This window comes from Tachyglossus aculeatus, chromosome X1, assembly GCF_015852505.1.
Source record: "Tachyglossus aculeatus isolate mTacAcu1 chromosome X1, mTacAcu1.pri, whole genome shotgun sequence".
NCBI classification, from domain to species: domain Eukaryota; kingdom Metazoa; phylum Chordata; class Mammalia; order Monotremata; family Tachyglossidae; genus Tachyglossus; species Tachyglossus aculeatus.
Genome location: NC_052101.1, coordinates 99720568 through 99735326, shown reverse-complemented (window position 1 = coordinate 99735326; position 14759 = coordinate 99720568).

Sequence of the window (14759 nt, the reverse complement as noted above, 5' to 3'; positions counted from 1 at the left end):
ATGGGCAAATATAAATGGACTGAAAAACCAATGTGACTGATAAGATTTTAGAACAAGGAGTAATAGAAGAGAATAATTAATCTTCAGAAGAGGAAGAGGGTTCTCTGAAAACATTAGGAAGAGCCATCAAGGATGTGATTCTTAGTATCAATTGGATGACTGAAGTACTTCCGTATATATATGATGATTACAATCAGCAAGAATACTGAACAAGAGATGATTAAGTTAGAAGATTCCATTGCCCTTGTCTGGAACTTGTAACACAACAAATTTTGATTTTATACTAATTCTGGAGGATGGAGAAAGCCCCAAAATGCATAGCTTCTAGATTGTAAGCCCAGTGTGGGCCGGGATTGTCTCTCTTTATTGTTGAACTGTACTTTCTAACCACTTAGTACAGTGCTCTGCACATAGTAAGTGCTCAATAAATACAATTGAATGGATGAATAAGCATTACCTTTATGAAGTGAGAAGCAAACTGTGTTTCTGTAACCTGGTGTCTGGGTCTGCACAAGCCAAGCATAGTGGAGGTTGAGTGATTAGTTCCATTGACTAATCAACTATATCATTCAAGCCACTTTGGACCTGTTGGAATTATCCAGGAGGGCTGTTTATGTGCAGCAAATCAACCAGGAAATTGCTCCATCTTCCCTTTACCCTGAGCTGTGCAAACACAGCTGAGGTGTAGGTACGTGATGCAACTTTAACCTTTTCTCTAAACCAGTCATCTAGACTGTAGGCTCGTTGTGGACAGGGAATATGCCTATTCATTGTTATACTGTACTCTCCCAAGCACTTAGTACAGTGCTCTGCAAACAGTAAGCACTCAACAAATATGATTAACTGACAAGTAGTGCCTCCATTATAAAATGACAACTTGCTGTGGGAAGGTAACCCCTTTCTGCACTCATTTTCTCAACAAAAACTCTCAGGCTGCAAAAGAGTTTATTTACAGATTCCTTTATCTGGAGGAGATTGTGAATTCCTCAAAGGAGTGCCTCAGAAGTCTTTTTGTTACTTCTGTTCATTCCCCAAGTGCTCAGTACATTGGGCTGTATGCATTAAATATGAGGATAATAATAAAAATTATGGTATTTGTTAAGTGCTTACTATGTGCCAAGCACTGTTCTAAGCCCTGGGGTAGATACAAGGTAATCAGGGTGTCCCACGTGGGGCTCACAGTCATAATCCCCATTTTACAGATGAGGTAACTGAGGCACAGAGAAGTTAAGTGATTTGCCCAAAGTCCCACAGCTGATCAGTGGCAGAGCTGGGATTAGAACCCACGACCTCTGACTCCTAAGCCCGTGCTCTTTTCACTAAGTCATGCTGCTTCTCTATGGATAAATGGATGATGGATTATGATGATGAAGGAAGAGCAAGGGACAGGTAAGCAATGATTGTGATTGTCTCTTGCTGGTCATATCACAAGGACTATGATTCATGAGGTGCCTCAGCCCACAGCGGGGTTGAGAGGGAGCCCTGTTCCCCACCCCTCTTCCATAAAGTATGGCTTTGGGATTTGCTCATGTAGAATACAGAAAGAAGCTTCTCGAGACTTCCAAAGTTTGGGAGATAGGCCATCCTGATTCCGACATGAGATAGAGCCATCCCAACAAGGGAAGGTGGAAAATAAGAGACTGGTTTGCCTGGAGCAGTGGGGAAATCTGAGGACTCTCTCTTCCAAGAACTATTCATTTACTTGTCTTGATATTGTTCTCTTGGTGGTTGACTCTGTTGCTCGTTGTTGTTTGCAGTCCGTTGTTACTGTTATTTTTTTTATCTGTGCACCCCTACCTAGAATAACCTGGTGGGTCAGGGACTGTATCTTATGTGTTATATGTGTATCTACCCTAGCATTTAGTACTGTGTTTGGCACATAGTAAACTCTTAATAAAGCTTAATAAACCTACCTAAAACCATTGAGCATTCCAGTCCACCAGAAATACACATGTCTTTCCAGGCAGGGACTTGGGTTTGGCTTTGTAGTTCCACTCCTGTATTGGCCTTTCTCTGATGTACCCCTTTCCCTGACCTGTTCCTCACTTGGTCATCTTTTCTAATGCTCCTATGGACTGAAACAGTTGGCTTTAAGTAGGTGCGACATTCTCTTTCCTAGGATCGGAGGACTATGCCTAGAAAAAATGGAGGAGAGAAGAAAGGAACCTCTGGTGTAAGAGTGCTGGCTGCATAAACTCTATACCAATAATAAAAATAATAATGAAATACACAAATAGATGTGATAAAGCAAAGACAATAGCCATAACTGCTAATGACCATGATTCATCCTTATTCCCATTTGGAAGAGCTCTTTGGGTCCATAGGACTGTCGAAGGAATAAAATAAAATAGAACCAAGGCCAAAATGTGCCATCTAATTGTGTTCCCTATTTCTGGTACTCATTTTATTAAACTTTTTCATCACTTTCAACTGAATGCTGATGCCGTCCCAGATTTATTTTTGTAATTAAATGGATTGTTATTTACCAGCAGAAATAAAGCTGGCATAAAAGACACATGATCAGTAACATAGTTCAAACTTCATGAATTATTACTGAGTGTTGATGAATGGGATAATTATTTCTTTCACTACAGGTTCATGAATTGTTTCTTGGGTCTGAACAGTGTGAAAATTGGTCGGAGATATTAGATACCAACAATTCATGACTGTTCCATTATAAATTTCCAGGCTTCAGAATGGGCTACAAAGAGTCGTGAAATACAATCTTTTCATACTGCTATGGTCAGCATTTGAACATTTTGAGTTACAGTCACAATATTATCACTGTGAAGCTCTTAAAACAATTTTTAATGAAAGGAAGCAGAGGTTCCCATGTTGGAATTGCCATGGCATTTTTCAGGGTGGGGGATGGCCCAGGAAAAATTTTTTGAAGTCAATCGTATGGAGAAAATTGGCACATCTGCTGTCCATGAGAAACAAATGAAAGTACGTAAAGACTCTACCCAGATGGACTTTCTTTTTAATCTGCAGGAAAAGCAATATATATACTTCTTAAATCAGCTTAGAGGCAACAAAAAATTCACTTTTACTATAATATAAAAAGTATATAATATAATATATAAGCACTTTTAGGGTTTACTAAAACACAGTTAATTCTATAGAATCTGCTAGCATGTTTATTTTTGAGAAAGGCTTAGGGTCATTGGACATTCACTCATGCCTCTAGACCAATTTGGAAGGCTTAGGCAAAGGACTGTCTGATTGCAGAAAGCCTATGCTTATGTGAGCTTTGTGTCCAGAGGAGGGGAAATCTCTCGGAAGAGTTGGATCTGGCTTCTTTTTGCTTGAGTTGTCCTTGTTTGAGGAAACCTTGTTTCATGCAGTGATATGTTGATTCTGTATCTAGTTACTATGCACCCGCCTCCATGACTGACACCAGCTAGGAAGACAAATTACATGAAGGATTTAGACAGATTCCTTCCTACAGTGCTCAATATTTGATCAGCTGATTAGCATATAAGAGTTCAGTGCATGTGCATGTAGTGATGCGGAAGCACGGAGAAAAATATCAAAGCACGCTGGGGTTTTGGGAAGACAAATAGTGCTGGACTCTGTGTTACGTGCCATGCATATTTAATATCCACTCAAGGTCTTAGTAGTGGCATCTTATTGAATCCATGAGACCCTTCAAAGGGCAGTTAAATTTTCAGCATGGGGAGTTGTGGCATTCACTCCAGCTGTGAATGAAGTTACTAATGCAGTCAAAGCCAAAATGGATTTGAAAGTTCCCATACCTGAGGGTATACTTTACAATAGCTGCAAGCAGAAGAGAGATTTTTGGTTCCGATAGCTGCATACTATTTAATCAGTACTGAATATTGAGGAGATGCCTCAGGATTTCAAAGATGACACAACTACCCCCATCATTGAGAAGAAAGGTGAGAAAGCTGATTCTTGAAATTGCCATAGAATCTCCTCACTCTCTATTGCTGGTAAGAGTCTGGCAGTGTTCTTCTGGACTCTCAACTGAGATTATCATTAATCCCAGACTCATAGTGCAGCTTCATACTATAGTAGGGCAGATGGCATATGGGCATGATCTTTGCTGTACATCAAGTTCTGATAAAGAGAAGCAGCGAGGCTCAGTGGAAAGAGCATGGGCTTTGGAGTCAGAGGTCATGGGTTCAAATCCCAGCTCTGCCAGTTGTCAGCTGTGTGACTTTGGACAGGTCACTTAACTTCTCTATGCCTCAGTTACCTCATCTGTAAAATGAGGATTAAGACTGTGAGCCCCCTGTGGGACAACCTGATCACCTTGTAACCTCCACAGTGCTTAGAACAGTGCTTTGCACATAGTAAGCACTTAATAAAATGCCATCATTATTATAAAGTGCATGAAATGACATTACACCAGACTTTAAGCTCCTCGAGGGCAGGATTGTGTCTTCTGATTCTTCACATTCTTACAAGTGCTTATTCCAGGGCTCTGATATATTGATGAATACTAGGTAGAGATGTTAATAGGCCTTACAAATGCATTTGAGACCACCAGTAGGCCTGGGTTGGGTGAATACTAAATATGTTTAGATCCTCTGAGAAATGTATCAAGAGCCTAAAATGACCTCACAATGATATATTTGGTTATGTTGCAACAAAATTGAAGGGGCATTGCCTGGGGCTTTTCCCATCACCAATGGGATAAAGCAAGGCTGTGTGTCTAGTCTTTAAGCACTTGATATTCACTCCACTCTCAGCCCCTCAGCATTTATATACATGTCCTTCTGTAATTTATTTTAATGTCTATCTTCCCCTCTAGGCTCCTTGTGGGCAGGGAACATGTCTAACAACTCTTCTGGGTACTTAGTCCAGTGCTCTGCAGATAGTAAGCACTAGGTAATAATAATAATAATGGCATTTAAGTGCTTACTATGTGCAAAGCACTGTTCTAAGCACTGGGGAGGATACAAAGTGATCAGATTGTCCCATGTGGGGCTCCCAGTCTTCATCCCCATTTTACAGATGAGGTCACTGAGGCCCAGAGAAGTTAAGTGACTTGCCCAAAGTCACACAGCTGGCAATTGCTGGAGGCAAGATTATAACCCATGACCTCTGACTCCAAAGTCCGTGCTCTTTCCATTGAGCCACGCTGCTCCTTACCAGGTACCATTAATTGATTAGGTCCAGTCTTGGTCACCCAACTCTATCTAGTGCTTGAAGGAATCTGGCGTTGCTCTCAGGCTGAGCAACTTTTGAAAGGTCTTGCTTCACTCATAGAGGAGTTCTTAATAATGCTGATGGGCGTACTGTAGATGCCCACATTGAAGAAGATATGGAGATCTTTATGAACCATTTTTCAGAATAAAGAAACAGGTCTGGACAGACAATTTCACTAAAGAAGAATAGATTTATGTGCCAATATTACTTTGGCATGCACAGAAGCGACTGAACCGTTCTTCCTATCCCATGTAGAACACACACCAAATAATATGCATTCTTCAACTGCTTTATGCCCTTTGGTGACAGAGAAACAAATGATTTTCAGAATCGCATTATTCTAATTCACTGGACTCCTGAGGAATGAAAAAAATATTCCAGAACATTTGAAACAAATTAATTAAACCACACACATTCTACCCTATTTTGCGCTAAAGAAAATGTTCAGGTTCCACCTAGAGCTGTAAGGTCCTCTGTACACAATGGCTGACTTGTCCACTTGGATGCTAACCCCATCCATGCTAGTCATCATGCAAGCCAATTCACAGCGATTCTGACCACCCAAAATTTACAAATCCGCAATTTTCACATCAGACATTACAACCTGGATTTAACTCATGGAGACCCACTCAATCCCAGCCTACTGAAACTCAAACTTCCAGGCACTTCAGAGCTCAAGAAGACCACCCACCCAACTGCTGCCACAGATCTCCATTACAACAACAGCAGCTTGGTTTTAGATTGGGGGAGCTGCATCCATTGAAACTATAGAATTATTTGCTTATTGTAATCAATCATTTAATGGTATTTATTGAGTGCTTACTCTGCACAGAGCACTGTTCTAAGCACTTGAAAGAGTACAATACAGTTGAGTTAGTAGACACAATCCCTGCCCTTAAGGAGCTTACAATCTACTGTTATCTTGATTAGTTAAATGTGTAACTGTTTTTTTGTCATTAACTTCACTTTCAGTTTTCTCTGTATTAGTCTTCCCCTACTTAAATGGTGAGCCCAGTGTGGGGCAGGGATCAGGTCTGACTGAACAATCTTACATTTACTTGTGCTTGGCCCTTAGTAACTGCTTGATAATCAATCATAATTGTAGTATTCATTAAGCACTTACTATGTGCCCAGCACTTTACAAAGCACTGGAGTAGATGTGGCATAATTAGCTCAGTTATAGTCTCTGTCCCACACGGGGCTCACAGTCAAAGGGGGAGGGAGAACTGGTATTGAAGCCCCATTTTACAGATGAGAAAACTAAGGCACAGAGAAGTTAAATGACTTCCCCTAGGTCACACAGCAGACAAGGGGCAGAGTCAGGATCAGAACCCATGTCCCCTGACTCCCAGGCCCGTCCTCTTTCCACTAGACCAAGCTGCTTCTCAGTCAGTTTTTATAGCATGCTTACTGTGTGCAGAGCATCATACTGATCACTTAGGAGAGTACACTACAGTAAGCAGATATGATCCCTGCCCTCAAGTTCTACAACTGCTATTATTACTTTTGCTGCCTCCTTTAGAGAAGCAGCATGGCCTAGTGGCATGAACACAGTCTTGGGAGTCAGTGGGCGTGGGTTCTCATCCCGGCTCTGCCACTTGTCTGCTGTGTGACCTTGGACAAGTCACTTCACTTCTCTGCCTCAGTTTCTTCATCTGTAAACTGGGGATTAAGACAGTGATCCCCACGTGGGACAGAGACTGTGTCAACTCCTTCATTCTGACTGGTCAAGCAGTCTTGACATGCATCTCCTCCGGCTTTGGCCTGAGGTATCCCCATTCTGTAGGAAAGGGATCTCGAGTAGCCCAGAGGTACAGCTGTATTATCTCTTCGCCCCCACCCCACCCTCTTATTGTACTGTAATTTTAAGATCGTACCCAAATTCTGAACAATGGTGATCATATCATGCTCCATTAATGGGACTTGTGGATCACTGTACCCATGCAAGATGCTGTTATCTGAAATAGTCATTTCTGCTTAGAAGACATATTTTCATTATGAGATTTGGATATAACATGATGGAACATAATTACAATAATATAGCTGTAAAGTGGTTATAAGAGGACATGGGCTCTGCCAGGAATGCTAGTTTGAGTACTGCAAATAGGTTCTGAAATGAAGTGCTAAAGAGCACTAATAGATGTCAAAAAAACAAATGAAGTATAATAGTTTACTGCAAGTTTTTCCTCTTCCTTAATCACCTTGAATTTCACCTAGTGTGATGTAAGCTATATTCTATTTTAATTGTTCTCAAACTGTCTTCCCCCTAAGTCCTTATTTCCCATTGAAACAGTTGTTGACATAAAGCAATGTTTTCATTTGCAAGGGATTTTCATGCACACAACTACTGTGGAGATTTTTGCTGATTGATTTCTAATCTCCCCACCTGCAGCGTGGGCTAGTGGAAAGGGCACGGAGGCACGGGCCCGGAAGTCAAAGGAATGGGGTTCTAATTCTACCTCCACCACTTGTCTGCTGTGGGTCCTTGGGCAAAGCACTTAACTTTTTTTTTAATGGCATTTATTAAGTGCTTACTATGTTCAAAGCACTGTTCTAAGCACTGGGGAGGTTACAAGGTGATCAGGTTGTCCCATGGGGGGCTCACAGTCTTATTCCCCATTTTTATAGATGAGGTAACTGAGGCACAGAGAAGTTAAGTGACTTGCCCAAAGTCACACAGCCGACAATTGGCGGAGCTGGGATTTGAACCCATAACCTCTGGCTCCAAAGCCCGTGCTCTTTCCACTGAGCCATGCTGCATCTCTGTGCCTCAGTTCCCTCACATGCATAAAGGGGATTCAGTACCTGTGCTCCCTCTTACTGAGACCGTGAGTCCCATGTGAGACCTGATTCACTTGTACCTACCCCAGATGCTTAGTACAGTGCTTGGCACATAGTAAGTGCTTAACAAAAACCACAATTATTATTATTATTAACTGTCATTTGACTCATTCCATGCTACCTACACCCTTAAATACTCACAAACCCCAGTAGCACATACGGGCATGTCTTTTCTGTTGGCATATCTAAGGTTAGAGTCACTCCATCTGTGATATGTATGACTGTAAGATATGGTCTTTATTGCTTGATACCTTGACAATCCAGTGCATCATTGCAAGATGTACTGGTTGCACAGATGAAGAAGTTAGGGTCCATTCATCACCAGCTTAGATTTTTCGATTAAGGAGTCTCGTATAAATTTTAAAATAAGCAATTGAATTTATAAAAATGATTGAAGACATTGATGGAGAGAGGAGTTCAAAGGTGTGAAGAGGTGTTTACAATGCTCTGCACACGTAAGCGCTCACTGAATACAATTGATTAACTAAAATGAGGTGGCCTGCTTCAAGGTATTTTATAAAGACAAGATAAAGACTGTTGTTCAATCTATGGACAGAATCTTTAGTCAAGCTAAAAACTCATTGCCATAGTCAGCAGAACCAGCTCCTCCTTTTGCAGCCAGCTACAAAGATTCATAATTAGATTATAACTCCTCATTTAGAAATTTTCATGATGTTATTGCTTTGAATTACTTCAACAAAGATCAAATAATAGTTTAGTGAAGCTTAATGTAACAGTGCAGACACTGTGTTGTTTCATATTTTTGAGATGTTTTGGAAAGAATCCCAATTTATAAAATATAAGTCTTTGGAAAAATGTACCCCATCATCAGTCATCACCGATGGTATTTGTTAAGCACATACTGTGTGCAGAGCACTGTACTAAGCGCATGGTAAAGTTCAATACAACAGAGTTGGTAGGCTCACACCCTCCCTACAAGGAGCTTACAGTCTAGAGGGGGAGACAGATCCTACTATAAATAAATAAATTATGGATCTGTACTTAAGTGCTGTGGGGCTGTGTTGGGTGAATATCACATCACAGCCATTCACAGTCCAGCCGGGATTTCAAGGAATACATTACTGCTATAACATGGGGTATGATTTACTCTAAATCATCATCATCAATCGTATTTATTGAGCGCTTACTATGTGCAGAGCACTGTACTAAGCACTTGGGAAGTACAAATTGGCAACATATAGAGACAGTCCCTACCCAACAGTGGGCTCACAGTCTAAAAGGGGGAGACAGAGAACAAAACCAAACATACTAACAAAATAAAATAAATAGAATAGATATGTACAAATAAAATAAATAAATGGAGTAATAAATATGTACAAACATATATACATATATACAGGTGCTGTGGGAAAGGGAAGGAGGTAAGATGGGGGGGATGGAGAGGGGGAGAGGAAGGAAGGGGCTCAGTCTGGGAAGGCCTCCTGGAGGAGGTGAGCTCTCAGCAGGGCCTTGAAGGGAGGAAGAGAGCTAGCTTGGCAGATGGGCAGAGGGAGGGCATTCCAGGCCCGGGGGATGATGTGGGCCGGGGGTCGATGGCGGGACAGGTGAGAGTGAGGTACAGTGAGGAGATTAGCGGTGGAGGAGCGGAGGGTGCGGGCTGGGCTGTAGAAGGAGAGAAGGGAGGTGAGGTAGGAGGGGGCGAGGTGATGGAGAGCCTTGAAGCCCAGGGTGAGGAGTTTCTGCCTAATGCTCAGATTGATTGGTAGCCACTGGAGATTTTTGAGGAGGGGAGTGATATGCCCAGAGTGTTTCTGGACAACGATAATCCGGGCAGCAGCATGAAGTATGGATTGAAGTGGAGAGAGACATGAGGATGGGAGATCAGAGAGAAGGCTGATGCAGTAGTCCAGACGGGTTAGGATGAGAGCTTGAATGAGCAGGGTAGCGGCTGGGATGGAGAGGAAAGGGCGGATCTTGGCAATGTTGTGGAGCTGAGACCGGCAGGTTTTGGTCACGGCTTGGATGTGAGGGGTGAATGAGAGAGCGGAGTCGAGGATGATACCAAGGTTGCGGGCTTGTGAGACGGGAAGGATGGTAGTGCCGTCAACAGAGATGGGAAAGTCAGGGAGAGGGCAAGGTTTGGGAGGGAAGACAAGGAGTTCAGTCTTCGACATGTTGAGCTTTAGGTGGCGGGCAGACATCCAAATGGAGATGTCCTGAAGGCAGGAGGAGATGCGAGCCTGGAGAGAGGGGGAGAGAGCAGGGGCAGAGGTGTAGATCTGGGTGTCATCAGCGTAGAGATGATAGTTGAAGCCGTGGGAGCGAATGAGGTCACCAAGGGAGTGCGTGTAGATCGAGAACAGAAGGGGACCAAGCACTGAACCTTGGGGAACCCCCACAGTAAGAGGATGGGAGGGGGAGGAGGAGCCTGCAAAAGAGACTGAGAAAGAATGACCGGAGAGGTAAGAGGAGAACCAGGAGAGGATGGAGTCTGTGAAGCCAAGGTCAGATAGCGTGTTGAGAAGAAGGGGGTGGTCCACAGTGTCAAAGGCAGCTGAGAGATCGAGGAGGATTAGGACAGAGTATGAGCCGTTGGATTTGGCAAGCAGGAGGTCATTGGTGACCTTACTGTCTTTTGCCCTTGCTAGATTTGCACTTAGAACAGTGCCTGGCACACAGTAAGCACTTAACAAATACCGTAAATACTCTCCTAAGTGCTGTGCACACAGGTGCTCTATCCCTTCTCTCCTTCTACAGCCCAGCCTGCACACTACGCTCCTCTGCTGCTAACCTCACTGTGCCTCGTTCTCGCCTGTCCTGCTGTCGATCCCTGGCCCACGTCCTACCTCTAGCCTGGACTGCCTTCCCTCCACACATCCGCCAAGCTAGCTCTCTTCCTCCCTTCAAAGCCCTATTGAGAGCTTGCCTCCTCCAGGAGGCCTTCCCAGACTGAGCCCCCCTTTTTCCTCTCCTCCTCCCCATCACCCCCCCTCCCTCCCTCTTCCCTACTCCCTTCCCCTCCCCATAGCACTTGTGTATATTTGTACATACTTATTACTCTATTTATATTATTAATGATGTGCATATAGCTATAATTCTATTTATTCTGATGGTATTGACACCTGTCGTACTTGTTTTGTTTTGTTGTCTGTCTCCCCCTTCTAGACTGTGATCCCATTGTTGGGTAGGGACCTTCTCTAAATGTTGCCGATTTGTACTTACCAAGCACTTAGTACAGTGCTCTGCACATAGTAAGCGTTCAATAAATATGATTGAATGAATGAATGAAATACTCTTGATTAATTGAATGCCATACTCCAAACACACAATAGCAATACAACCAATGTATAGCAAAATAACATATCAGGACAGCTCAATGTCAATAATGATGACCCCTGCAAGAAATCCTGTGGCAGCCTTATTGGAGCAAGGTGACTCTTTGACACTTAACCACTCTGTACCTCACTTTTCCCATCTCTAAAATGGAGCTATATCTTCTCTCCGTGCCTCTAGACTGTGTAAGCTCACTGTGGGCAGGGAATGTGTCTGTTTATATTGTATTCTCCCAAGCACTTAATACAGTGTTCTGCACAAAATAAGCACTCAATAAATACAATTGACTGACTGACTAGTTTGCGAGCCCCATGTGGGATGGGGTCAGCATCTGATCTGATTATCCTCTATTTCCCCCAGTGATTAGGACAGTTCTTCAGCCATCAGTAAACTTTCAATATATCCCCACATTTCTAAAGTGCTGCCAAACGTGAATCCATAAGCAAACATTAGGCGAGTGCCTGCCAAAGTTGGTTTAGTTCTCAGATATGAGACTACAGAGGACAAACTTCTTTCTAGTTTGAAAACTAAACTTGATGTCATTTAAGTTCTAGTACTGTTCAAAGAGTGTGCCAAGCTTATGTACTCGACTAATGGATGTCTTAAGATATGTGGATCTGAATGAAAAGCATGAAAGTGTTTAAAATTCAAAAATGTGAAGGATCTTATGTTTATGTATAGTGATGGAAAATGGAACTCCAAAATACTTTGATGTAGATTTTTAGAAGGATGTTGCTTTCTTTGGGGATTAAAAAGCTCATTTATTTCAAAAAAAAATATTCATTTTTTTACTTATGAAATAGAGGCAAATCTGTCTTTAGTGTAGCCTCATAAAAATCTGTATTCTTTCCATAGATGTAAGAAATACTTATGAATTGAGGCATACCTTTTTTAATTGAGGTTTTCCGTTTTACCTATATATGTGGCCCTTTCTAATCAGTGCTGGAAATTAAATTTTGTAAATTGTTGACACAATTGCTGCCATTATGCCAACATGGCTTGGGAGTAGTTTGGCAAAAGCAAATGTCCCAAGGGAGACAGGGCAAAAAACTTCAATCAAAAGTGAAGTAACCATAAAGTCTAAATATTCATTTTAACTAATGGCTTCAGTCTCCTTAATCACCAAATCTTCGAGAAGTGCTTCTGACAGATAGCAAATGGACCATCTAGCTTTTAATCTCCTTTCTCTTCCCTTGCTCATTCTATTGTGTAGATTGTACCTTGAGGTTAAATTGTGTATATATTTGCATATGCCCTGATGTGATTCTAGTGAAAAATCACTGTTCTGGAAATCAGGAAACCTGGGTTCTTGTCTTAGTTTTGCCAGTAACTGGCTAACAAAGATGAAGACTCCACATCTACTTCCCAATGTGTTGCCCCACTGTCTGCCTACTCACATCTACTCCGGCCCCAATGGGAATTTGACTGGCAGGGATGGAAGACTGTTAGTGGCGCTGCTCAAGTCATGAGCACTAGTATCAATTCCCTTTTACCGGCTCATCCATCTATCAATCATTGGTATTTATTAAGTGGCTTACTCTGTGCAGAGCACTATGTTAAGCACTTAGGAGAGTACAATACAATAGAGTTGGTAAATATGTTGGTTGCTCACAAGGAGCTTACTGTCTAGAAGGGGAGAGACATTAAAATAATTTGCAGATATACGCATAAGTGTCCTGGGACTGAGGGTGCGGCGATAATCCCCTCTGCATAATATTTATGGGTGCCTCTTTCTCCTATTAGATTGCAGCCTCTTTGAAGCCAGGGATCTTGGATGTTTGACCTTTAAGCACCTGATATTCACCTCACAGTCCCACAGCACGTATGCACACATTAAGCACTTAGTACAGTGTTCTGCACACAGTAAGCGCTGAATAAATATGATTGAATGAATTAAAGGTCACAGATCCAAGTGCATAGGTGACAGAGAAGGTGGAGGGAGTCGGGGAAAAAGAGGGCTAAATCAAAGAAGGCCTCTTGGAGAAGATGTGACCTTAATAAGACTTTGGAGGTGGGGAGAGTGGTGGTCTGGTGTATATGGAGGGGGAGGAAGTTCCAGGCCAGAGCGAGGATTTGGGATGGGGTTGGTGGCAAGACTGGGGCACGGTGAGCAAGCTCGAGCTAGGGGAGTAAAATGTGAGGCCTAGGCTATAGTAGGAGATTAGTGAGGTAAGGTAGGAGAGGGTGAGCTGATGCCTTTAAAGCCCATAGTAAGGAGTTTCTGCTTTATGCAGAGGTGGATGGGCAACCATTGGACATTCTTGAGGACTGGGGAGATGTGGACCGTGAGCCCACTGTTGGGTAGGGACTGTCTCTATATGTTGCCAATTTGTACTTCCCAAGCGCTTAATACAGTGCTCTGCACATAGTAAGCGCTCAATAAATACGATTGATGATGATGATGATGTGGACCGGACTTTATTTTAGAAAAATGATCCAGACAGCAGAGTGAAGTATGAACTCGATGGGTGAGTTCATTTTCAGGATCATCACCATCGTGTTTACAGACATATGTACCCAATCATAAGCAGGGAGTGGGCAGGATATTGAGATGTAGAAAGGCCTGGATAAACAGTCTACGATTAATCAGGAGGAAATTATATCAAATACAGTGCTTCCTTGACCGCTATAGCTGGTGTGTCTGATTCATTCATTCATTCAACAGTATGCATTGAGCACCTTCTGTGTGCATTGTCAGTTGGCGAGGTGCTTGGAAGAGTTGAATAAAACTTAAAGCTAAGGTCCCTGCCCTTGGAGTGGTTACAATCTAATAGGAGAAGTAGGGACACATAAATTGTATGCACAGAGCAGAAGCAGGAAGAAGAAATAGAGCTATGACTGGTAATAGCAGGAGTATGACAAAATAAATAAATGGAATATTTTCACCATTCTATACATAAGTGTTAAGTAAGAGTGACTGTTGGGTTCAATTCATTCAATCATATTTATTGAGCACTTACTGTGTGCAAAGCACTGTACTAAGCACTTAAGAGAGTACATTATAACAATAAACAGATACATTCCCTGTCCACAATGAGTTTATAGTCTAGAGGAAGAGACAGACATTAATATGAATAAATAATTAAATAAATGAATAAATTACAGATCTGAACATAAGTGCTGTGGGGGTTAACATAAGAGATGATGTAAATGCATCTGGGAATTCCTTTTAGACTGTGAGCCCACTGTTGGGTAGGGACTGTCTCTATGTGTTGCCAATTTGTACTTCCCAAGCGCTTAGTACAGTGCTCTGCACATAGTAAGCGCTCAATAAATACGATTGATTAATTCCTCCTAGAGAAGGTGGGTTTTCAAGATAGATTTGAAGGTGGAGGGACTGTGACTTGGAGGATTTTAACAGGGAGGGAACTCCAGGGAAAGGGATGAGTTTATGTGGGAGATGAGAGAGGTGAGCTTGGGAGGAGTGAATAATTAATCTGAGGTGTAGC